This window comes from Phacochoerus africanus, chromosome 2 (genome assembly GCF_016906955.1).
Source record: "Phacochoerus africanus isolate WHEZ1 chromosome 2, ROS_Pafr_v1, whole genome shotgun sequence".
Classification (NCBI taxonomy): domain Eukaryota; kingdom Metazoa; phylum Chordata; class Mammalia; order Artiodactyla; family Suidae; genus Phacochoerus; species Phacochoerus africanus.
In genome coordinates this window covers 8,350,271-8,374,750 of record NC_062545.1, presented here as the reverse complement: position 1 = coordinate 8,374,750, position 24,480 = coordinate 8,350,271, and the positions used below count along the sequence as shown (strand labels likewise).

Sequence of the window (24,480 nt, the reverse complement as noted above, 5' to 3'; positions counted from 1 at the left end):
ATGAAAATCTCTAGGTCTTTCTGTGTTGCTAAAAAGGCATCATTTCATTTCTTTTTTATGGCTAACATTCTAATACACACGCACACTCACCCCACATCTTCTCTATCCATTCCTCTGTATGTCTCTCACTTTTCAAAGGCAAACTTCATGACAAACTTTATCCACAGGGACGAAGTAGGACTTCTTAAAATCCCTAAACCTCTAGGTTACTGAAATAATTAGGTCTTGCTGGTTTAAATGTGCATTTAAAGAGAGGTTTGTTGTATCCTACTTAGTATTTTTAGATGCTTTGTAGTAAGAGTGTTTTCAATTAGGTTATGCACCCTTGTTACCAGCAATTTCAGTCCTGAACACCGAGTTTGAAAATACCTTAATTGAGTAATTACTTTGAAAGATACACTTCTATTGGCAAGTGAGTTGTTATGTAGCCAGGTGTAGAATGTATGCCACTGGTTCTCCCATGGAAACTTCCAGGTTTTGGAGAATGCCTGGGGAAACTGTAGACAACAGCTAGACATCATGCATGCTTTTTCAAGGTCTGCCCATCTTGACAACATATCCCTAGTGGTGTGAAGCGGCTCCTTCCTAAAAGGCTTTTCCTGCACCTGGTGAAGCTTCCCTGTCTATCTCTGTCTCTCTACAGCTATCTGGCATCTACCTATCCATCCACCCATCTCCCTTTAGTCAAGACTCCCACAGCAATCACCATGTTGCAACCAGGGATCTCTGTCATCTGAGCGAGCTTTGAAGGTGAGCTTGTGGCCAAGGACTAAGTGAAGGTATCTAATGATTGCTGCTGTTAGCCAGAGGAAGGTTTATCTTACATCCCAGGCATTTTTAGGATTCCTGCTGTTGAAACACCCCCTGCCTCCCACTCATGAACCATCCTGCCCGGACCCACCGGTGCGGTATAATCCTTAGTGTTACTGTCAAGGGAATAATCAAGATTCCCCAGGGCAAGGCACAGCAAATGGCCATGAACATGCCTGCATTTCATTCTGACAAATTCTGAGTTACACAGCCTTTGAACACAATCATCATAGAATCAGTACCCAGCACCTACCCTAACTCAGATGTACCTCCGAACTGACCTTTAACTGTTCAATCCATGGTGTGCATTTCTTGTGCTCTACTGATTCTTTTGGCAGGAACGCTGAGCCTACATCTTATCTGTAGTGTTTATGTTAAAACATGCCCCTTTAGAGATTGTAGCGTTCTGTGATGTGGACTCACTGGCTAGGACCTTGGATGAGCCATTACTATAAAGTAAAGGAGAGAGCCTTATCATGTTTCTCGGTAAAGTGAGCAATGTCAGTAAAAAAAAAAAAAAAAAAAACCCTTAAACGTGCAGTTTTTAGATAAAAGGCCAAGTCTAAAACACACTATAACACTGCAGGTATTAAGTGTGGCAATTATTCCCTAGGCTGCCGAAAGCATCTGTTTCATGTCAGAGAACAAGGACTGATGTCTGGCAGAAACATTTCCCCAAAGGGCCACAAGTTCAGCTGAAGTTCTAACCGTGGCGGAAGCAGAGACAGGAAGATACCTTAGCACAGCAAGTACTGGGGGCAAGCAGTACCACCACTCTGGAGAACCGTACACGAGATCCGAGTCCTCCGCCTTTCTTCCTTTAGTAGAGCGTGGACAGCCAGTCCGCAGACTCCAGGAGGCGGCTTTTCTGACACGCTCGTAACTTCCTTCAGGCTCCATACTACCTGCAGGGTGGTGATCAAATGCTTTAGGGTGGTCCTCAGGCTGCTGGGTTCCGACTGCATCCATCTCCCCAAACTCCCACAGCCGGAGCCCTTGAGCCTGGTTTTGCCTGCGATCTCCATCACCTTCTCCCACTCCAGGCCCTTGCACGATGCTTAAATTCCCCTGCGGTAGAACTGAGTTCTCAGTTGCATATCTTCTTGCTTATCTGTCATCTCCTCTAGACCGCAGCCAGTCACAGCAGCTACCATGACTAATTCATATTTATTTGTGTGCTTGGGACACAGAAAGAAATTCAGAATAATTTGTTGAATGAATGGATGAATGAATGCATGCTTGAAAAGGGCCATTTAAAATGTAGATTCTGGAGTTCGCATCATGGCGCAGTGGTTAACGAATCCAGCTAGGAACCGTGAGGCTGTGGGTTCAATCCCTGGCCTTAATCAGTGGGTTAAGGATGCGGCTTTGCCGTGAGCTGTGGTGTAGGTCCCAGACACGGCTCAGATCCCACGTTGCTGTGGCTCTGGTGTAGGCTGGTGGCTACAGCTCTGATTAGACCCCTAGCCTGGGAACCTCCATATGCCATGGGAGCAACCCTAGAAAAGGCAAAAAGACTGGAGTTCCCGTCGTGGCGCAGTGGTTGACGAATCTGACTAGGAACCATGAGGTTGCGGGTTCAGTCCCTGCCCTTGCTCAGTGGGTTAACGATCCGGCATTGCCGTGAGCTGCGGTGTAGGTTGCAGACGTGGCTCGGCTCCTGAGTTGCTGTGGCTCTGGTGTAGGCCGGTGGCTACAGCTCCGATTGGACCCCTAGCCTGGGAACCTCCATATGCCATAGGAGCAGCCCAAGAAATAGCAAAAAGACAAAAAGACAAAAAAAAAAAAGGCAAAAAGACAAAATAAATAAATAAAATGTAGATTCTCATTGGCTCAGAATCCAGGGTAGAGGCTCTGTTCACTCGCTTTGCAATAGTGGAGGGCACTTTTGTGACCTGCTACTGTTTGGTCCCTTAGTTTTGTCAACAGAGGATGTTGTATTGGGGCAACAATAAAGAAGTAGGGGGCAGTCAGGTTTTCAAAAACAGCCCTTGATTGGAGTAAAAAATAATCTGAGCCAGTCACACTCTAAATTACTCTTGCTGGCAATGAAAAGAATTAAAAGGATGAATCAAAGTGACTATAGTGAGCAATACTGGCATCAGCATTTATTACACTATAGGCTCAGCTACTGCTAACTCCTCACCTCTATGACACAGGTCCTATTAAAGGGGGCTAAGTCTAAAAGTATATGTTAATATGGTTTAAAAAAAAAAAGTGGGTTTGTCTCGGAGTTCCCACGGTGGTGCAGTGGGTTAAGAACCTAACTGCAGAGGCTCAGGTTGATGCAGAGGCATAAAGGATCCAGTGTTGCCACAGAGGCACAGGTTATAGCTGTGGTTGGGATTCAACCCCGGGCCTAGGAATGTCCGTATGCTGCGGGAGTGGACGTAAATAAATAAATTAAAAAGTGGGCTTGTCTTCTTTTTCTATTGAATTGGCTGCTCATTTGATGGAATCAATAATCCAAACAGGTATTTAGATATCAAGTACATGTTACCTAAGACACACTTCTGAATTAGGAAAACGTAGTTCCATTTAAATTCAAAACATTTATTTAGACGTAATAATCTGCACATTTCTGGAGACTTGGTTTACTTAAAACATATTTGGATGTGTCAAGTTTTCAAAGTTCACATATTTCTGTAGTAATATCTACTGCCAGCTTACTATGCAACACACATGCAAACAGCACATTTTATAACTTTATATTTGAAAAGACTTAAAATCTTTTCTGCATAACCAGCAATGATGAAAACAACGTTAATTGATTATGCATGATCAATCAACAAAAATGAATTGCTTTTTTAATTCTCCTTTGACCGCACCCATGGCATACGGAAGCTCCCAGGCCAGGCATCAAATCCGAACTGGAGCTGCAACCTATGCCACATTTGCAGCAATGCTGGATCCTTAAACCACTGCACCTGTGCCTCCAGAGACAAGCCGGATCATTAATCCACTGTACCACAGTGAGAATGCCAAAAATGAATTGCTTTAAAAGGAAAAAACATACTCTGAATTATCTATTTTTAAAATGCCTTCGTTTTTTGTTAATGCATAGTTGTTCCTGTTCTTAGTTTTGTTTTTGGTTTTTCTTTTCTTTTCTGTCCTGCCAGACCAAATCCTTTTCAAGAAGAATTAAGGCCAGAGTTAGAGCTCGGGATCAGTAAGAAAGAACAGGAGTTTCCATCATGGCGCAGCGGAAACGAATCTGACTGGGAACCATGAAGTTTCGGGTTTGTTCCCTGGCCTTGCTTGGAGGGTTAAGGATCCGGTGTTGCTGTGAGCTGTGGTGTAGGCTGCAGACACGGCTCAGATCCTGTGGCTGTGGTACAGGCTGGCAGCAACAGCTCCAATTAGACCACTAGCCTGGGAACCTCCATATGCCACAGGTGTGGCCCTAAAAGGACAAAAGACAAAAAAAAAGTAAGAAAGAACAGGCTATCACTACCATAAAAATACAATCTATTTCCCTAATGCCTACTTGTGAACCAGGTTACTCTGTAGAAAGATCTACTGAAGAATAACCTATGTCTTAGACCTAATAGATTTTTAGTAACTATTTGTTAAATGAATGACAGACACAAAGCTGAAGCTGATATTTGGAAATGATGTTCCTAAAGTTTCAATAAGGGTGTTTAAAGTTATAGGTGCTAATAGAAGGTCTTAATGACTATGAATGCAGTACTGTCAACGGAGCTGTGTAAAAGGAACAATAAAGGGGTAAGTATCACAGCTACGTGCTTTCCTTCAGTCAAGGAAAAGGGCATGAAAGAGAACATTTTTTAATATCTCTGTACACCAGACAGTAATGTGGGAACTTCATAGATCTCACTTCATCCTTGCTGCAAAGCAAGCTACAGATAAGGATAATCAGTTTCAAAGAAGTCTAGAAACTCGCACATCAAGACAGAAGAGGGTGGTGGGCTGGGGATCTATTGCCATGTCTTGTATTTGGAATTTCTTTCAGGTGGTTATGGTAACTCTGTGGGGAAAGCGTAGAAAAAGTGTTTGAAAGGCAGTCTTGAAACCAGTCTGCTTCTTGGTTCCTAACCAAGTGGACTTAAGTGAGGCCATCTGGTAACCGCTCCAGTCTCCATATCAACGGGCACAGCAGAATTCAAAATCTTTTCCAAAGCTTTGCAGTGCAGGTTTAATACGGTTTGTTGTTCAGGAGAGAAGAAGAGGCCGTTAAGATCCCTGACACCATCCGTTTCCTTTCCTAGCAATCCTTTCTTAAACATCTTCCTGGGAAACTATGACACTTACTGACTGATCTCAATTTCTTTTGTGCCAGACGAGGCTGAATGTCCAGTTAGATAAGGCAAAGAAAAAAGAAACTAGAGAGCTTAGTACTAAAGGGCACAAACGTTGAAGTCAGGCCACCTTGGGTATAGATCCTAGCACTGACATCCTATTAATGTGTGGCTTCAGTCAAGTTATTCTGTCCCTCTGAGCCTTAGTTTCCCTTTCTGTAAAAAATAAATTAAAATGGTACCTAAGTCATGAGGATTTTGTAAAGATTAAAAGAAATGCCTATTAAACATTTACAATGCCTGGCTTCACTGAAAATACTTAACTAATGACAACTGTTTACTGATGTTGTTCCACAGCTACTAAGTTATATTCTTCGTATATATCTCACTGCAAACGATCTTCAGGGCTGTTGGCTCAGGAAATCCCAAAGGTTTGCAGGGGCTTTGCCACCAGAGGTGATTGGAAGGAGGAAACGGGACTCCTAAAGAGAATCCCTTTCAAAGTAAGTTCCCATCCAACAGGGTGTGATGGCTTCATATGGTCCTTTTTACTTACCTTTTTAAGCATGATGGGATTTTCCGTTCATCACACTTTGTGCTTATTCAGTAACTTTCACCAAAACCGGCCTGTCACCAAAATGAGAGAAACTTGAAACTCAGAGAAGCAATACCACCTGACTGATGGGAAGCAGGGAAAGCCAAACGTGACTGGTCACGACATGGGGACAAGGTGGAAACGAGACCCTCTGGAGCTGTCTAGGGAGTGTTCCTTCCTCTGGCTTCAGAGAAGGGTAACAGTCATCACCCGGGGACGAATGGGAGGCGGCGCCACAGCAGGACGAAGGCCTCAGAGGGCTGGTGGCCTTAGTCGGCTGCTTTAGCGACAGGTGCCCTAAGGGTGGCAGAGGGAGCTGACCAGCGCTCCTACACAGGAAATGACACTCGAGCTGTTTCGGGCTCGTGTCTGATAAGGTTCTCGCAGTTTCTGCCATGTGGCTTCTAAGAGGCAGGCCATGTGGCCACCCCCTCCCAGAAGCGTGAATTAGTTTGGTTCTTAACAGCCCCTTTCGCCCACAGTCTCTTCCATTAAAATGTAACCCAACCGACATTGCAGAGTGGGCGCCGCGGCCTCAAAGGACCCGCCGAAGACGTCCCAGCCCGGGGACGCTGGACCGCACATCCCCGGGCCGCCGCCGGGCCGCGCCGGAAGCGCGCCTCCCCGGGCCTCGGCCCCGCCCCGCGGCGCTCGCCTGCGTGTCCTCACCCGCGGCCGGCCAATCAGGGCGCACGACCAAAATAGCGCCGTATAAATATGTACGGACAGGCGCGGCCAACTCAGAGCCTCGCGCCGGGCAGGGGTGCGCGCGCAGGTGAGCGGAGCGGGGCCAGGACACCTGCAGGGAGGGGCGTCCCTCCCTCCCCTCCCCTCCCTCCTCCCCCTCCCCACCGCGCACCTGCTTCCGCTCGGCTTGGGCGGGGCAGGTCTTCAGCGGCTGCTCCGAACCCTCGCAGAATCTGAGTTTCTGTGTAACGCGGGGCGGCCAGGCTTCACTTGGGCAGAACTCATCGCTACACTCCTCTAACCGGTTTCCTCTTCGGAAAGAAGTGCCAGCCGCAACCTGCAGGCTTGGGAAATCAAAGGGCATGTTCAAAGAGCAGACCCGCAATCGAGTTTCCAATGGTGTCCTTGTCCCGATAGAGCAGAAGTTAATTTAGCTGGTGCTGAGCCCTGGAAGAAGTAAAAAATGAATGGACGCTGGCTCACAATTGTGGGTGGGAGACAGAAAGGTCCACGCTCAACTAAGGCTGGAGGTGATAAGATAGACATCCTTCCCAGGAAGAAATGATAAATTCTGGGAGGGATTTCTCAGGGCATCTTTCTAGGAGGTGGTGACTTGTGCTAGGTGGAAAAACAAAGGCTTTGGCGTCGTACACACCTGGATTCCAGCCTCTGCTCAGGTCACACAACCACTCTGTGAAAATGAACACATCAGCAAACCTCGGAGTGGTCCCATCTTTAAGATGTAGATAACAGTACATGTCCCATAGCATATTTTTAAAGAGCACCCCCCATCATGTTAGTTTCTCTTTCGTGTTCCTCCCTCCCTCTCTCCCTTCCTCCTTTTTGTTCTGTCCTTCATTTTCTTTCTTGTCTCCTTCATTCCTCATCTTTCTTCCTTTTTGTCTAATTGAGGTATAACTGTCACATAATAAAGTGCACAGATCTTAAGAGGACAGCCTAGTGAACTTTTAGACATGTAATCAGCTCCCAGATCAAGACATAGGTGTTTTCATCAGCCTAGGTTTCCTTGACCTGTTCCTTCCCAGTCAATACTTAACACCCCAGAGGTAATTACTATTCGGACATCTATTACTATGTATTAATTTCGTCTGTTCTTAAACTTCATATGATTGCAGTCAAGCAATGTGCTTTTTCTGCCTGATTTTTTTGACCCAACATCATGCATGGTATTGCATATGTCAAGTTTGTTCACTGCTGCATAGTAGTCTGCTGCATGACTATGCAACAATTAATTTATCCATTCTACCATTGGTAGGCATTTTGGGTTTTGGTTATTATGAATGAAGCTGCTGTGAACATTCGTGTGGTCTTTTGGTGAAAAAGTGCTGAGTATATGCGAATGAGCAGAATTTTTATGTCGTAGGATTGGTGTATGTTTAGTTTTAATAGACACTGCCTAACAGTTTCCCCCAAAGCTGATTCGGTATATGAGTTACTTTCGTCACATCCTTGCCATCCGTTGACATCAACAGTTTTGGGGGAAAAAAAAATTTTTTTTTTTTTGGCCGTACCATTGGCATGTGGAAATTCCTGGGCCAGGGATGGAAACTGCAGTTTCAACTTGTGCCACAGTTGCAGCAACTCCAGATCCTAACCCACTGTACCACAATGGAACTTCTGAAATAAAAAGTTATTGATGAGTATGTAGAAATTTCTCCTTGTGGTTTTCATTTGTTTTTCTCTAATGAATAATGATGCTGAACCCTTAACTAAGTTATTGGCCTTTTGGGTTACTTATTTTTCTGAAATGATTGTGCAATCTTCTATTGTTTAATAGGTTCTTCTATCTTTTCCCTTCTGTTTCTAGGAATGCTTTATCCTTTCTGTATATGAGTCTTTTGTTAGGCATATATAACATGAATATATTCTTCCAGTCTTATTCAGTTTCTTATGATGTCTTTAATCTGTGTGTATGTATGTATGTATTTTTGTCTTTTTAGGGCTGCTCCTGTGGCATATGGAAGTTCCCAGGCTAGGGGTTGAATTGGAGCTACAGCTGCCGGCCTACACCACAGCCACACCAACATGGGATCCAAGCTGCATCTGTAACCTACACTACAGCTCATGGCAATGCCGGATCCTTAATCCACTGAGCGAGGACAGGGATCGAACCCCTTTTCTCATGGATACTAGTTGGTTTCGTTACCACTGAGCCACAACGGAACGCCTATTGTATTTTGTTTTTAAGTGAACATACAATAACACTGAGTTTTTAAAAATTGTTTTTAAAAAATCTATGGTGCTATGAGGTTTGCCACACGTAGGGTATAAGCACCACCATACTCAGGGTCCAGAACAGTTCCACCCCCCACAGCTCCTATGCCACCCTCTGTAGTCATATTCTGCCCCCACCTGTAACCTCTAGGAACCACTAATCTATTCTTTGGGGCTGTGGTTTTGCTTTTTCCAAAATGTTTTATAAATGGAATTGTATAGTGGGTAGCCTTTTGAGTCTGACTTCCTCCACTCAGCGTAATACCTGCTATTCACCCACATCGTTGCATGTATCTCTGTTTATCCACTTGGAGAAAATTTGGCTTATCTCCACTTTTTAACAATTATAATTACTGTTGCTATAAACATTTGTGTACAGGTTTTTATGTAAAGATACATTCTCATTTTTCTAGATTGAATACCCAGGAGAGAGTTGTTGGGTTATTTGTTAAGTGTATGTATGTTTAACTATATAAATCTGCCAAACTGTTTCCCAGAGAGGAACTTTTGTGTTCCCATCAGCAACGTACGGGTCACCACCACTTGTTATGATCACAGTTTTTATTTAGGGTTCTAAGAGGTGATGATGGCATTCATTGTGGTTTAATGTGCATGTCCCTAGAGGCTAATGATGGTGATTATCTATCATTTTATGGGTTTATTTGCCCTGCATTTATTCTCATCGGTGAAAGAGCTGTTCAAACCTTTTGCCCTTAAAAAAAAAAAAAATCAGGTGGTTTTTCTTACTGTTGAATTTTGAGAGATCTTTATTCTGGAAATAAAGTCTTCTGTTAAAAAGACTGTCTTCCACTGAAGACGGTGTGCCTTTATGAAAAATCATTTGGCCATATCATGTGCTTATTACCAGCTGTTCTTGCATGTCTACTTTTTCCTAGTAACTCCTTATTAATTGTAGTTATTTAAAGTTCCCTGATAATTCCAAACTCTTTGTCATATCTGAGTCAGATTCTGATGTCTGCTTTGTCTCTTTAGACTTTATTTTTTCTTGCCTTTTAGCATGTCTTGTAATTTTTTGTTAAAAGCCAGACATGACATATCAGATAATAGAAATGATTAAGCTTTTGGTGTGAAATTTTACGTTAATCAACCAAGAACTGGGCTCTGTTTAATGTTTGCTGTAGTTCTAGGTCCCAGAGAATTCCTCTAGTTCCCTTGATTTTTTTGTTTCTCTATTGTCTTTGGGTTTCCTAAGAGCTTCTTCTTTTTTAAAAATGTTTTATTTCATATGATTTTTTGGCTGCAGCACACAGCGGCTTGATGTGGAATCTCAGTTCCCAGACCAGGGATTAAACCCAGGCCGCAGCAGTGAAAGTGCTGAGTCCTAACCACTAGGCCAGCAGGGAACTCCCCTAAGAGCTGCTGCTTCTGTTTTGCAGCTAGCGCTCCACTTGTAATTCCTTGTACTGTATTCTGGAGCCCTGCTGATGTGGTGGTAAGAGGTGAGGGAAGTGAGATGGTATCTAATAATGTGATCAAATCTCAGTTTTTCAGTGGGCCTGAGTCCTTGGGCTGTGACCTTCAGAAACAGTTCTTAGCCTTCCCCCCATCCCCTTACTTGAGACAAGAAGGGTCAAGGGAGCTGGAGTTGGCTAAGTGCATTCCTCCAAATCTGGAGAGACTCAGGTGATTCCTCTTAGAGAGCAGGCCTTTGTTATGGAAACCTCTCTCAGTGTTTTCCAAATGGTTACTTTCCCCTTTCCTCTGCCCGAAACCTTGGTGGGGCTCCTGGAGGTAAAACTCAGGGAAGTGTGGGGCCCCCTCTAAGAAATTAGAAGTTCTGTTGATTAATTTTTAATTTTGGAAAATTTCCAGTTATCTTTTATTGATTTCTGAATTCCATTGTGATCATAGGATATATTTTATATGATTTCACTTCTTTAAAAATTATCAAGGTTTTTTTTTTTTTTTTTAATGACCCTGGATGTGTCACTTTTGGTGAATGTTCTTCAGGAAGAATGTATTAGGTGATTATTCTACAAATATCAATCAGATCAGTTGGTTAGTGGTGTTTTGTGGATTTGTCCATTTCTTCTTCCAGTTCTATCAGTTTTTGTTGCAGGTTTCTGGAAGCTCTGTTGTAAGGTGCATACACATTTAGAATGTGTTATCATGGTGCCCCTTTTCATCATTTGCAGAAATAGTGAAGAGTCTGAGATTTTACCCTGCTTGCAAACTAACAATTATCCTGCCAGTTTCAAGTGTAGTGGCAGAAGACATAGGCTCCTCCTCAATGACAGACGACTTTATTAGCCACTAGCAGTAGCCACAGTTTCAGTATTTGGACTATTGCCTTGAGCCCCATTTCCCACTGGATGATGCAAAAGGGACCAGATAGCACCTGTACATGAGCTAGTTGCATCAGAGCAGAGGATCCCTGAGATTAGGGAACCCAAATCTTTTATAATAGGCAGCAGACTTTCCTGACTTTAGATCCAAAGGGAAACATTATCCTTATTATTATACTAAACTGAAAATAAAACAGCCCCTTGCTCAGGAGAGAAGCACTGTTTCTATTTCCAGTGCTGTTAATTATACAAACATCCTTGAAAAGATACTCCAAATCCAAGACAGTCATTGCCTCTGCACACAAGATGTTGAAAATGTTAGAGCCTTTGGAGAATTGTGTTTCAACAAAATGTCCCTCTTTATCCTTGGTAATTTTTCTCATTCTAAAGTCCACTTTGTGATATTAATCTAGCCACTCCAGCTTTGTCTTGGTTAATATTTAAACAGTACATTTCCTTCCATCCTTTTATTTTTAACCCACCTATATCATTATATATGTAGGTTGCACACATGGCATGAGGAAGTTACCGGGCCAGGTATTGAACCTGCACCATAGCAGTGGCCTGAGCCACAAAAACAATGCCACTGGATCTTTTAACTGCTCAGCCACCAGGGAACTCTCTATATCATTATATTTAAGACAGAGTGTGTGTGTGTGTGTGTGTGTGTGTGTGTGTGTGTGTGTGCAATAGACAGCATATGGTTTGGTCTTGTTTTTTAATTCATTCTGAAAATTTCTTATCTTTTAATTGATGTGTTTAGACCAGGGGCCAGCAAATTATGCCTGTGGGTCAAATCTCTCTAGCTGCCTCTTTTTATAAATAAAGTTTAATTGAAACACAGACATGCTCATTTATGTATATCTTTTCTATGGCTGCTTTTCCCCTACAAAAGTAGAGTTGAGTAGTTGCAAAAGAGACTATATGGCTGAGAATTCCCCAAACGTTTACTATCTGGCACTTTATCAAAAAAATTTCCTAAACTGTGGTTTAGATCGATTACATATGATAGTATAGTTATTGCTATGTCTGGATTTAGGTTATTTTTAAATTTTATTATTATTATCATTTATTTATTTTTTGGGGGAATGCCTGCAGCATGTGGAAGTTCCTGGGACCAGGGATCGAACCTGTGCCAGTGACCTGAGCCACACAGTGACAACACAGGATCCTTAACGTACTGCACCAGTTGGGAACTCCAAGATTTATTATTTCTTATCTGTTTGTTCTTTCTGTTTTTTATTCCTTTACTTCCCCTTTCCTGCCTTGTTTTAGATTATGCGAATATTTTTTAGTATTCCATTTCCTTTTCTATTGAATTTTTAAATTATTTCTCTTTGTATATGTTTTTAGTGATTGCTCTAGGGGATTATAATGTACATACTTAATATTTTACAGTCCAATTAGAACCTATATTTTATCACTTCAAGTAGAATATAGAAATATTATTACCATATAGATAACAATCTTTCATTTATGTTGGAATGTCTGTTTATTTAGGTCTTCTTTAATTTCTCTCCCAGAAATGTTTTACAATTGTCAGCATTGAGATTCAGCACCTTTTATCTTTGTTGTTATTAGGGTTATTCCTAGGTATTTATATTTTCAATACTATTATAAATTGCATTTAAATTCTTTCCATTTCCTTTTTTTGTTGTTGTATATGGAAACATGTTGAGTTTTATATATTGACCTGGTAGCCAGCGGCTTTGATAAATTTATTAATTCTAATAATTTATTCATTTTTTCTATATTTATAATCACATCATCTACAAATATAGTTTCACTTGTTGCTGTCTAATTTTTATACACTTTATTTCTTTTTCTTGCCTTATTGCACTGTTTAGGACCTACAGTATAATGTTGAATAGACGAGGTGATGGTGGACACCCATTCAAGGGGCTTGGAAAGACAAGGGAGGTCCCTCTTCAGAGTATTCTCTTAAATTCAGTTCTGTGTTCTGTTTGGCATGGTCTGACATGGGCCCTGGGAGAGACCGAGAGTACCTTATTTATTTCCAAAAGCATCAATTTGGTCTTTTTAGGTTCCAGGAAGATAAGAAGTTTAGATGGATGTCCCTAACCTATATATTCCTTTGTTTAAACTAGGAATAGATACGTCTTTCGTCAGGACACTTAAAAAAAAAAAAAAGTGCTCTTTTCTCTGGAGTTACTGCAGACCTGGCCATGATTCAAGGCTTGGTGAGCTGAGCATAAGCTGGATTTCAGGCTTTCTGTCTTCTTGGCTGGGCCTCTGGACAATGTGCACATTGTACACTGGGGAGGAAGTCAGGCCAGAAGACTGAAGAACAGAGTCAACTTGCTATGGGAATGTGGGTCCCCAGCTCATCAGAATCAGCAGTGGGACTTTTGAGGATTCCCAGGGATTCTCACCCCAAACCAATGAGCTATATCTCTGATATACAAGTGACATTGCTTGTGAAATAATTTTAAATCCCAATATTAGGAAAGAGGAGTGAGGGATTATTATGACTTACATCTTGTGTTTCTCTGGCGTCCTCTTGCCTTCATCAGTGTTATCTCCCTCCTGCCCCTTCTCCCAATTAAATCACATATCCATCAGCTTGATCCACGCGAGAAGAATTCCTATGTACAGGACCAGCTGCATTCAAGAAGGCCAAGGAGGGAGTTCCCTTCGTGGTTCAGTGGTTAATGAACCTGACTAGAATCCATGAGGATGCGGATTTGATCCCTGACCTCACTTAGTAGGTTAAGGATCCGGTATGGTTGTGAACTGTGGTGTAGGTCACAGACGTGAATCAGATCTGGCATTGCTGGGGCTGGGGCTTAGGCCAGCAGCTACAGCTCTGATTCAACCCCTAGCCTGGGGACTTCCATGTGCCACCTGGGCTTGGAGGGTAAAATTTGAGAGCTCTTACTCCCCTCTGCAGACAGCCTCTCTACCCTCTTCTGCTCTAATCTGATACAATCCACCTGGAGTCATGCATTCCTTTGTCTCTTTTTGCTTTGTTTTGTTGGCTCTTGTTTGTATTTGCTGTTGTTGTTAAGGGTTTTTAAGAACTTTCTATTATAAAATGTAAATGACCCTAGAAGGAAAGACACATTAAGTCATTACTAGTGCTTAGCAACATTCTGTGACTTCATTAAAACATTATTGTGCATTTATCACTTAGCTTTCTAATGACCTAGCATAGTTAAACCTTGTTGGTGAGAGCAAGCAGAGGAGAATGAAGAACAAGGAATACTGCCGGGGGATTTTCTCCATTTGCAAACCATGTCGTGTACACCAAACTGTCTTTTCCAGCTCCAGCATCAACAATTCTCAGCGTCATCTGCACAATAGTGAGAGAAAAGGCAGGTGAGATGCTAAACAGGGATCTAACCAAATGTGGGGTGATCTGGTACTGTTGGGGTCCACTCAGCATACCTTGTGCTCAGGAAAGGGAGACAGGCTTCTCGAGGCTCCTTCCCATCTGCAGTGCTCTCCTGCCCACTGGTCTCAGAGATCTCACCCCTAGTCCCTTGGGAATTTTCCAGTATTTTGCCTCTCTCTAAAGCCACGGCAGAATGAGCCAGCATGCGGGAGCAGTGTTGGTGTTGAGGAGAGTACTTGCATTATGAGAATTAAAGCCCCTCCTCCACGTTCTGCGGTACCCTGAGCCAAGTGCAAGTCCTGCATCTCCACGTCATTTTTGTAACTGTTGATTCTATCTTCTTTGGCACTAGGCTATGAGCTTCTTGAGATTCAGTGCTGTCTCTCTTATCCATTTTTTAGAAATCTTTAGCTCTTTGCATGTAGCCTGCCGCATGGTGAGTGCTCAGTTGGTATTCAGTGAATGAAAAGGCGGGAAGAGGTAGGAGGTGAGTTCAGTTTCCTCAGACTTATATGTCAGAACTGTCTTGGATTCTTTTCTCACTTGAACCCTTCACACCAAATTAGGCACTGACATCCAATAATTCTTATTTCGCCCATGACTGTTTTTTTTTTTTTTTGTCTTTTTGCTATTTCTTTGGGCTGCTCCCGCGGCATATGGAGGTTCCCAGGCTAGGGGTCGAATCAGAGCTGTAGCCACTGGCCTACGCCAGAGCCACAGCAACGCGGGATCCGAGCCGCGTCTGCAACCTACACCACAGCTCACGGCAATGCCGGATTGTTAACCCACTGAGCAAGGGCAGGGACCAAACCCGCAACCTCATGGTTCCTAGTTGGATTCTTTAACCACTGCGCCACGCCGGGAACTCCCCATGACTGTTTTGTTGATTAGCTACCTGAGTGCTTTCTCTCCTGGGGAGTAGCCTGTGGCTTCATCACCAATTCTCCCTTTCGTATCCATCCTGCAGATATGTCTTTCTAAAGTATGAGTTTTCAATTCATCACTGGGCTGCTGAGAACCATTTGTTTGACTCACTATCACTTTCAAGACAAAGTACAAATTAATCAGCTCACTCCTACCATCCCTCTGTCCATCAATAAGTGTGTTTGAGTTTCTACTCTAGCATGTGGGGATAAGGAGCTCCACCTAGAAGTCTCTGCTCCAGCCAGATGACTTTCACCATTGTCCTGCCTCCAACCCCTTATGCAAATTGTCTCCCTGCTGGTCCCAAATGCAGATCTTCTTGACTTATAATGGGGTCACATCCCGACAAACCCATTGTAAATGGAAAATATCCTGAGTCAAAAACGCGTTGAATACAATTAATCTACCAAACACAGCTTGGCCCCACCCACCTTAAACGTGCTCAGAACACTTCCATTAGCCCACGGTGGGGCAAAATCATCCAACACAAAACTTATTTTATACCAAAGTGGTGACTGTCTTGTGATTTATTGACTGCTCTACTGAAAGTGAAAGACAGAATCTTGTCTGGGTAGAGGGGTTGTAGGTGTGTTGGTTGTTGACCATCAGGATTGTGTGGCCGAGTGGGAGCTGCGCTCGATGTCCCCACCTAGCATCACGAGGGGGTGGTCTCACAGATCCCTGGCTCGGGAAGAGGCCCAAATTCCAAAAGTGAAGTATGGTTGCTAATAAACGGGTATCACTTGGGCACCATCCTAAAGGCGAAAAATCGTAAGTCAGGGACCGTCTGTACTTGCATCTTTTTAGTACTTGATGAGGCCACCTCCTCCAGAGAGGCCACTTGGGACACTAGAGGCCACCTCAAACTTCCTGTTCAGTAGCACTTGGTCACTAAACTGAGTGTGGAATGGGGTCCAGTCAATGCTGACATGATTTTAAAACATAGCAACAACCACAGACCATCCCCAAGCAGGAACAGGGAACTAGGAGCAGTGACTAGGATGGGAAATGGGGTTGGGTCAGGCTCTTAGAGTGGCAGAGTTGTTGGCAGCTTGTATTAAAGGACTGAGGTCAAAGGCTGGCTTCCTAGTCTCTCGTTAAGACACCTGTGCAGCAGTTGGTTCTTATTGCAGAAATCCACAAGCGGAGCATCTCTGCTTGATTCTGATCTTAGATCCTGAGAGGGCCCCCACCCCACCCCCCACCCCCCACCCCCCAGAGCGCTGGTCTCTAAGTGCTTTTAAATTCAGTATGAAAGAGACTACAGAGCCTTTCCTGGGAACAAGTGGTGGAAGTGGGGAGGGGCATGGGAAGCCGAGGCCCCATGGCCTGAGGTGACCCACTCCCCCCTCCACAGCTCTGTGCCTGGGGCCCAACTGTGAGTAGCGCTGGAGAGAATCCAGCCTGCTCTGCTCAGGCATGTGCCAGGGATGTGCTTTCTGACTTGGTTATGTCTCTAGTAACTTATCCAGGAAAATAAACTCCCAAGAAAATCATGTTTCTGGCACAATCATAAAGGTGATAAATTATCCAAGATGCTCACGTCAGGGTGGGTCAACCTGCGATCACCTAAGACCAGGGCGGACTGACCTAGGTCAAAATTGAACAGGACCTGCTGGGAACTGCTGACCACCCTATACTTCCTACCGTGGCATGTGGTTTAAGCACAAGCAAAACCACCTCCTTTTTTTATTGCAGAAGTAATGCAGATTTGTTGTAGAAAATTTAGGGAGTTTCTGCTGTGGTGCAAGGGGATTGGCAGCGTCTCTGCAGCATCGGGATGCACGTTCGATTCATGGCCTGGCACAGTGGGTTGAAGGAACCATTGTTGCCATGGCTGGCAACTGCAGCTGGGATCTGAGCCCTGGCTCGGGAACTCCTTATGCCTCCTTTGGAGTTCCCATTGCAGATCATCAGTAATGAACCCAACTAGTATCCATGAGGACTCAGGTTCAATCCCTGGCCTCACTCCATGGGCTAAGCATTGCTGTGAGCTGTGGTGTGGGTCGAAGACGTGGTTCGGATCCTGTGTTGCTGTTGCTGTTGCTGTGGCAGCTGCAGCTCTGATTCAACCCCTAGCCTGGGAGCTTCCATATGCCGCAGATGCAGCCCTAAAAAAAAAAAAGAAAAAAGAAAAAAGAAAAAAAAGAAAAGAAAATACAGACAAGGTAAAATTTTTAAAATCATCCACACGCCTATCATATTTTCGTGTACATTTGTCTTTTTTGCTCCTTCCTTCCTTCTGCCCTTCTTCCTTCTTTCCCTGCTTTCTTCCTTCCTCTTTCCCTCCTTCCATTATCTCTTTGCAATGGGAACTATTTAACCACCATCTCTGTTAGGAATTTTGTGAACTAGATCTTTTCAGTACCTAAGTTTCCCACCTCTCACCTCTGGCCCTCTCCTCTCCTGTCTTTTTCACACCCTGGGACAATTTAAGGTGGGGTCATTCACACAGGTGGGGACAGAGACCAAGCCGAGCCTCAGTGTGAAGCTTCACTTTGCCAGAGGCCTAAGGAAAGTGCCCCCTGGGTTCCAAGGGCAGGGCAGCCCACACAGCCAGGGCCCGGCACAGGGAGGACTGTGTGTGCACTCAAAGAAACGGGAGCAGTGTTAACTCTGCTGCCACGCGGACTATGTTTTGTCACACCTCTCTCCAGATGATCAACAGGTGACGGAGCATCCTGGACGCTCCAGTGTGATGGTATCGGTGTTTAGGGACAGGGAATGGGATGTGCTGGCAGAAAGAGAATTACTTTTTAAAAATTGACGTTTAGCATTACAGGCACAATCATGAAGGTGATAAGTTACGCAAGATGCTCATATCAGGGGAGTTCCTGTGGTGGTGCAGTGGTTAACGAATCCGACTAGGAACCATGGGGTTGCGGGTTCGATCCCTGCCCTTGCTCAGTGGGTTAACGATCCGGCGATGCCGTGAGCTGTGGTGTAGGTCGCAGATGCGGCTCGGATCCCGCGTTGCTGTGGCTCTGGTGTAGGCCGGTGGCTGCAGCTCCGATTAGACCCTTAGCCTGGGAACCTCCATATGCCGCGGGAGCGACCCAAGAAATGGCAAAAAGACAAAAAAAAAAAAAAAGATGCTCACATCAGGGTGGGTCAACCTGCGATCACCTAAGACCAGGGCGGACTGACACAATGTGGATAAAGGACTCATCTTAAGTGCACAACTCAAAAACGTTTTATGTTTGTGGGTATCTACATGACTACATCCCAGTTCAAGATTTAAGATTTCCAGGAGCTCCTGTTGCGGCGTAGCGGAAACAAACCCAGTTAGGATCCATGAGGACACGGGTTTGATCCCTGGCTTCACTCAGTGGGTCAAGGATCCAGCGACGCTGTGGACGTGGTGTAGGTCGCAGATGTGGCTCTGATTCAACCCCTAGCCTGGGAACCTCCATACACCATGGGTGCGGCCCTAAAAAGTAAAAAAGAGAGATTTCCAGCACCCTGGACGTTTTCCTGACATTACTCCCCAGTCAATATCCACTCTCCCTGTGCCTGGCCCCCCGCCAAAGGCAAACACCATTCTGACTCCTTTTAATGTGCACTTTTTATGTCTGGCTCCTTTTGTTCAAAGTGATGTTTTTGAGAGTCATCCATATTGTTTGCTAATATTTTAAAAACATTACTTTATCAACTTCTTATTTTACAAAAAAATGGAACCCTGTTGTGTACATTATGTATAACTGATATTTTCATTTAAGTATATTGGCAATAACTTCCCCTGTTATTAGCATGCTTCGGTATCTGTTTTTAGAGTCTGGATAATGTTTGATATTTGTTTATACCATAATTTATTTTACCGGCCCTCAATTTTTCAACATGAGATAATTTCTTTTTTAAAAAATTAGACAATAATTCATTGAACATTCTTGCAGTTCAATTTTTGTGCACATCCTAAATTACTCCTTAGGATAAACTCTCAGAAGTAGAATCACTAGTTCAAAGATCATACACATTTTTAAAGATTTTTGGCCAGAAAGGTTCTACTAATCTTATATTAGTCCCAGAAGTGAATAACAGTATCTTTGCTTCTTCAAATCTCTTCCATTACTGGGCATTATATTTTGAATATTTGTCAATATAAGAGGTGAAATGTATGTTTTTTAAAAATAATAAAATTTAAAAATGTATTTTGTTTTACTTTGCATTGCTTCTATTATGCATGTGGCTGGTTCTTTTTTTTTTTTTTTTAGCTTTTTTTTGTCTTTTTGCTATTTCTTGGGCCGCTCCCGCGGCATATGGAGTTTCCCAGGCTAGGGGTCTAATCGGAGCTGTAGCTGCCAGCCTATGCCACAGCCACAGCAACGTGGGATCCGAGCCGCATCTGCGACCTACACCACAGCTCACGGCAACGCCGGATCGTTAACCCACTGAGCAAGGGCAGGGATCGAACCCGCAACCTCATGGTTCCTAGTCGGATTCGTTAACCACTGCGCCACGATGGGAACTCCTGGTTCTTTTTTTATATATTTAATCACTTCTATCTTTAGACTCCTGATGTTTGTCAAGCAGGGTTCAGGTGGAGATAACAGGAACCATTCTTCCTATTTTAAAGGGAAAGAGCTTTGGCAAAGGGAGTTAGCTTTCAGCTAAATCACTGGAAGAGCTGGAGGAGCAAGCCCCAGGTGGAACCTCTGAGAACGGCTCTGAGAACAACACCCCAGAACTATTGCCTCCAGCGACCTGCTACTTTTGTCCCAAGCGGCTTCCCTTTAGATCTTGGACGGCTGCTGCTATAGCTGTTGACCTTGAGCCCTGCTTGGTCTGCTAGAGCTTCACTAGCAAAAAGGAACGTCCTGTGCCCTGCTGCCAAGCCACACCATGCTATTAACTCGATCAGAATTTCTGCTAATTCTACCATCAAAACTAACAGAAAACATCCACAACAAAGCCAAAACAACTCAAATACAAAATACCTAAGAATGCCGGGTTAAACGTAAAAAAAAATCCTTTAAAATATTACTTGAGGTCAGGAGACAATCAAGGAAATTCCTCGGGGTCTGGAAAGGGAGCTGGAAATGGGAGTCATAGCAAATGCTGAAGCCGCTGCCATGCTGGAGGTACTTGCCAGTCTGGTAACCCGGATGTGCGGAGGGCCCCCCGAGCTTAGTAAACAATGTCTTGAGGGCTTGGGCAAGCAGGGAGACAAAACAGAGAACTCCACACAGTTCCAAGACCCTCACAGGGCAACATCCTCCCAGAAAGTATGGACTTAATAAAAGAAAAAAGAAATCTGACCTTTAGCAAAGAGAAATAACAAGGACCTAAGTCTTTGCCTCTGCTCTGAGTGGGGAGAAAAAGTAGCTTCCAAGAATTTGTAGCCACCCATCTCTACTTATATGGGTTTGGAGCTTGAGGTTTGCATCAACCCTGGTTTTTTATAGTGGAGCATTGGTCGTAAATGAAATGTCTATCATCAGGAGAATGAATAAAGAAATGATCTATTCATTAGACAGCAGCGGAAATGAAGGCGTTGGAGTTGTGGGGTCAACGCCGACAGACCTCACGAGGCTGAGCGGAACACAGAGAAGTGTGCAGACGGTAAACCAGTGCCAGTTTTAGACCTGGGCAAGTGGAACCCCTGTCCTGGGCCCTTCCGTCTAGGGGTCCCCACACTTTGGAATACCTTCCTTACAATTGTTTACCACCCCCCTGCCCCCCTACTCAGTGCCTGGACCCAGATCTCTGGGCAGGGCTTCTGAGCTTGGACAGAGACCATGAGCCTACCTCCCCCCAGCCTCCTGCACAGTAGGTAAGGTTGACCAGAAGCCCTGAGGCTGTCTGGACTGTGCCTTCCTGGGACCACAAGCAGGTTGCTTCTATTGGCCTGTGTGCTGCATAGAGCAAGCCTGGGCTGCCCCCGGGGTGCTGGCAACCTATTCTGGGCAACTCAAGGACCCCACAAAAGAAAATTTGCTCAGGACACCACACACCTTTGGGCAGCCCTGCAGTATCATATTCAGATAGGCTTTAAAATGTGAACAATAACACCTAACTGGTGTTTAGTAACGGATACACGATTAGTAAAAGAAGAACACTCAATTCAAGACAGGAGTTGCTTCTTGAAGAGAGAAAGGAGAATTAGGGTTATGCTAGGAACTATTTGAAATGGCTTATTTCTTAAACTCAATATTGGGGAATAAAAGGTATTGATTGTGTTACTTTTTACGTTTTCCTGCTTGAAATATTTCACTTTTTTTTTGTCATTTTTGTTGTTGTTGTTGCTACTTCTTGGGCCACTCCCGCGGCATATGGAGGTTCCCAGGCTAGGGGTTGAATCGGAGCTGTAGCCACCGGCCTACGCCAGAGCCACAGCAACGCGGGATCCGAGCCGCGTCTGCGACCTACACCACAGCTCACGGCAACGCTGGATCGTTAACCCACTGAGCAAGGGCAGGGACCGAACCCGAAACCTCATGGTTCCTAGTCAGATTCGCTAACCACTGCGCCACGACGGGAACTCCTATTTCACTTTTTAAAAAAGGCAGATGGGAGTTTCCATCATGGCTCAGGGGTTATCAAATCCGACTAGGAACCACGAGGTTGCGGGTTCGATCCCTGGCCTTGCTCAGTGGGTTAAGGATCCAGTGCTGCCGTGAGCTGTGGTGTAGGTTGCAGACATGGCTCGGATCCCATGTTGCTGTGGCTCTGGCATAGGCCAGTGGCTACAGCTCCAATTAGACCCCTAGCCTGGGAACCTCCACATGCTGCAGGAGCGGCCCTAGAAAAGGCAAAAAGACAAAAAAAAAAGACAAAAAAAAAGGCAGCTGGGAGTTCCTGTCAGGATCAGTGGTAGTGAACCCTACCAGTATCCGTGAGGACACAGGTTCGATCCCGGGCCTCGGTCAGTGGGTTAAGGAACCGGCATTCCCATGAGTGGCGGTGTAGGTCGCAGGCGTGGCCCGGATCCCATACCGCTGTTCCTGCGGTGCAGGCTGGCAGTTGCAGCTCCGACTGGACCCCTAGCCTGGGAACCTCCATATGCAGCAGGTGCAGCCCTAAAAACACAAAAATAAATACATAAATTAAAAAAAATTAAAAGATGGCTTAGAATAGATTTACAAGGAGAGCCTGCTGAATAGCATTGAGAACTTTGTCTAGATACTCATGTTGCAACAGAACAAAGGGTGGGAGAAAAATGTAATTGTAATGTATACATGTAAGGATAACCTGACCCCCTTGCTGTACAGTGGGAAAATAAAAAAATTATTAAAAAAAAAATTAAAAGATGGGAGTTCTCTTGCAGCGCTGAGGATTAAGGATCTGACATTGTCATGGCTGTGGCTTGGGCTTGATCCGTGGCCAGGGAACTTCTGTGTGCCGTGAGCAGGGCCAAAAAATTTAAAATTAAATTTTAAAAGGAAGAAAGAAAAGAAGCCATTGGAGCCCCTCTGCTTTGTGGGGCTGGGGGTGGGGGTGGGGGCGGGGCAGGCCTCAGTGGTGACCAGAGGCACAGCCACCCTGTTGGAAGGTCATGCATCCTAGTGGCCACATTTTCCTCTGAGAAGGTCCCCCTGCCCTTCGCTTTCCCTCCTTCTCAGTGGTTTGGGGTGTAAACAGATTCTGGTGTGACTCACTAGTGCTTTTGTCAGTCGTCCCTTCACCAGCCAATAGGCGTTAAACGCTTCAATCTTGCAAATGGAAAGAAAATTCCACAGGAAAGTTAAGTGTAAAAGTCATCCAGAATTTGGACTCTTGGACGAGACTGGTGCAAAACAGTCCTGTGTCGAAACAATATATTCAATTAAATATAGGAAACTTTTCTTGCTCGGATGCGAATCTTAAATCTGTAAATGTAGGAGTTAAATGTAGGCTTGTTTCCCATCTCCTGTGACACCGATGGGTGGAAGAGAGGAGATCTCTTTAGATAAATAAGCCGCACTGGGAAATGCGCCCCCGGCTAAGGTTCCTCCTGGAAGTGACGCCTCCCTGCACTGCAAACATTCTCTCCCCAGCGCCGGTCTCAGTTCCAAGCCAAACCCGTTCTGCAGCATGCTTTTGTACCTTTCCAGAGACTGATCTGAATCAGCTTGCCAGGTCTTTAAAACTCTTTTGCTTCTTTCATTACTTAAAAGCCTCTTTCTTTTCTTTAAGCCTTTGAGTGAATCATCAAATTAACATCTAAAAAAAAAAGATTGAGCAGCCTTTGGGCCCACGAAGGCTGTGGACTTCGAACCAACCACACCATAAAGAGCAGGACCTGGGAGGGGGCTTTGCAGGTGGAAAGGGCAGCCCCTGGGCAGTGGATGTGCCCAGGTAGGGGGCAGTCGGACCCCTGGCCAGAGCCCCTAACTCCCCCCCAGCCCCTGACCTGAGCCCCTAACTCCTGCCTCCCCACAGGTCCCCAACTTTTCCCCACATTCTCACGACAGCTGATTAGAGAGTATCCCTTCCCCGCCTTTGTATTTAAGCCTTTCTCTGGCTCTGTGCTAAGCAGACGTCAGCAAAGTTTTAACAAAAGAATGAAGGAAGCCTATTTTGGTTACTTTCACTTCTCTAAATGTTTGATGGCTTCAGTTAGGTGTAAAATGTTTTTAACTTTACATTTCTGATTCCGTTTCACACCTGTTCTATAAAATGTCGGATGGTGGGCATTTTCTTTTTAATGAGAAAGAAGAGATTGATCTTCGGAGTCACTCTCAGCGTCTGATTAAGCAGGACTCGGTTTAGCATTCAAGAACCCTGCTGAGACGGTTTCCACTTTTTTGTTTCTGCCCTAGATTTTTCTCGACCTCTGTGTCTCCTGTATCTTTCCGGTTCTGTGGACTCGTCTGTGAAGAGGGCTGTGAAGAAAGTCGTGTATCTCCTGTATCGTTATCGTGCCTTCTGATGACTGAGTTCCCTGGCGCATTTAACCTCAGGAAAAATCTGAGCATACCCTTAGAAATTGGGGTAACCTCCAATAAAACCCATGTTTCTCCTTTTCCTGACCTCGTGATGTGCCATGGTCTCTACAGAGCTCCTGCCAAAACCTGCTGCTTGCAATTAGAAGTGGGGGTGGAGAGCGCGATGGGGCTCTAGGAGGTAGACGGCTGTCTTGCGTCTGCATTTGTCCAGAAGGGCTGCTGTCTAAAGGCAAACAAGGCTCTGGGAGACTGGACTTCTGCACATGAAAGATGTCTCCAAGGCGCGAATGCACTGCTTACTCTGTGTGTGGAGCGTCTTGGGGGCAATGGGCATTCTAGAAGCAGTGCAGAGCGCTGGTTACTGCAGTGATGGGCACGTTTCTACCACACCATCGGTGAAAGGGACAGCGCCGGTTATGGTAGTGCCCTGTGCTTGATGTACAAA

General features: G+C 44.6%; 2 long non-coding RNA genes across 2 annotated transcripts; one reads left to right on the top strand and one right to left on the bottom strand.

Annotated features, from left to right (window-relative positions):
- Positions 1 to 1,343: 1,343 nt before the first annotated feature.
- Positions 1,344 to 7,187, bottom strand: LOC125120976 (uncharacterized). Its single transcript, XR_007133362.1, has 3 exons — positions 6,524 to 7,187; positions 5,626 to 5,696; positions 1,344 to 1,715 (listed from the first exon to the last, which is right to left on the bottom strand). It is a non-coding gene; the product is annotated as an uncharacterized LOC125120976 (long non-coding RNA).
- A 15,952-nt stretch (positions 7,188 to 23,139) lies between these two features.
- LOC125120975 (uncharacterized) lies at positions 23,140 to 24,119 on the top strand. The gene is made up of 2 exons (XR_007133361.1): positions 23,140 to 23,226; positions 23,910 to 24,119. It is a non-coding gene; the product is annotated as an uncharacterized LOC125120975 (long non-coding RNA).
- Positions 24,120 to 24,480: the final 361 nt, after the last annotated feature.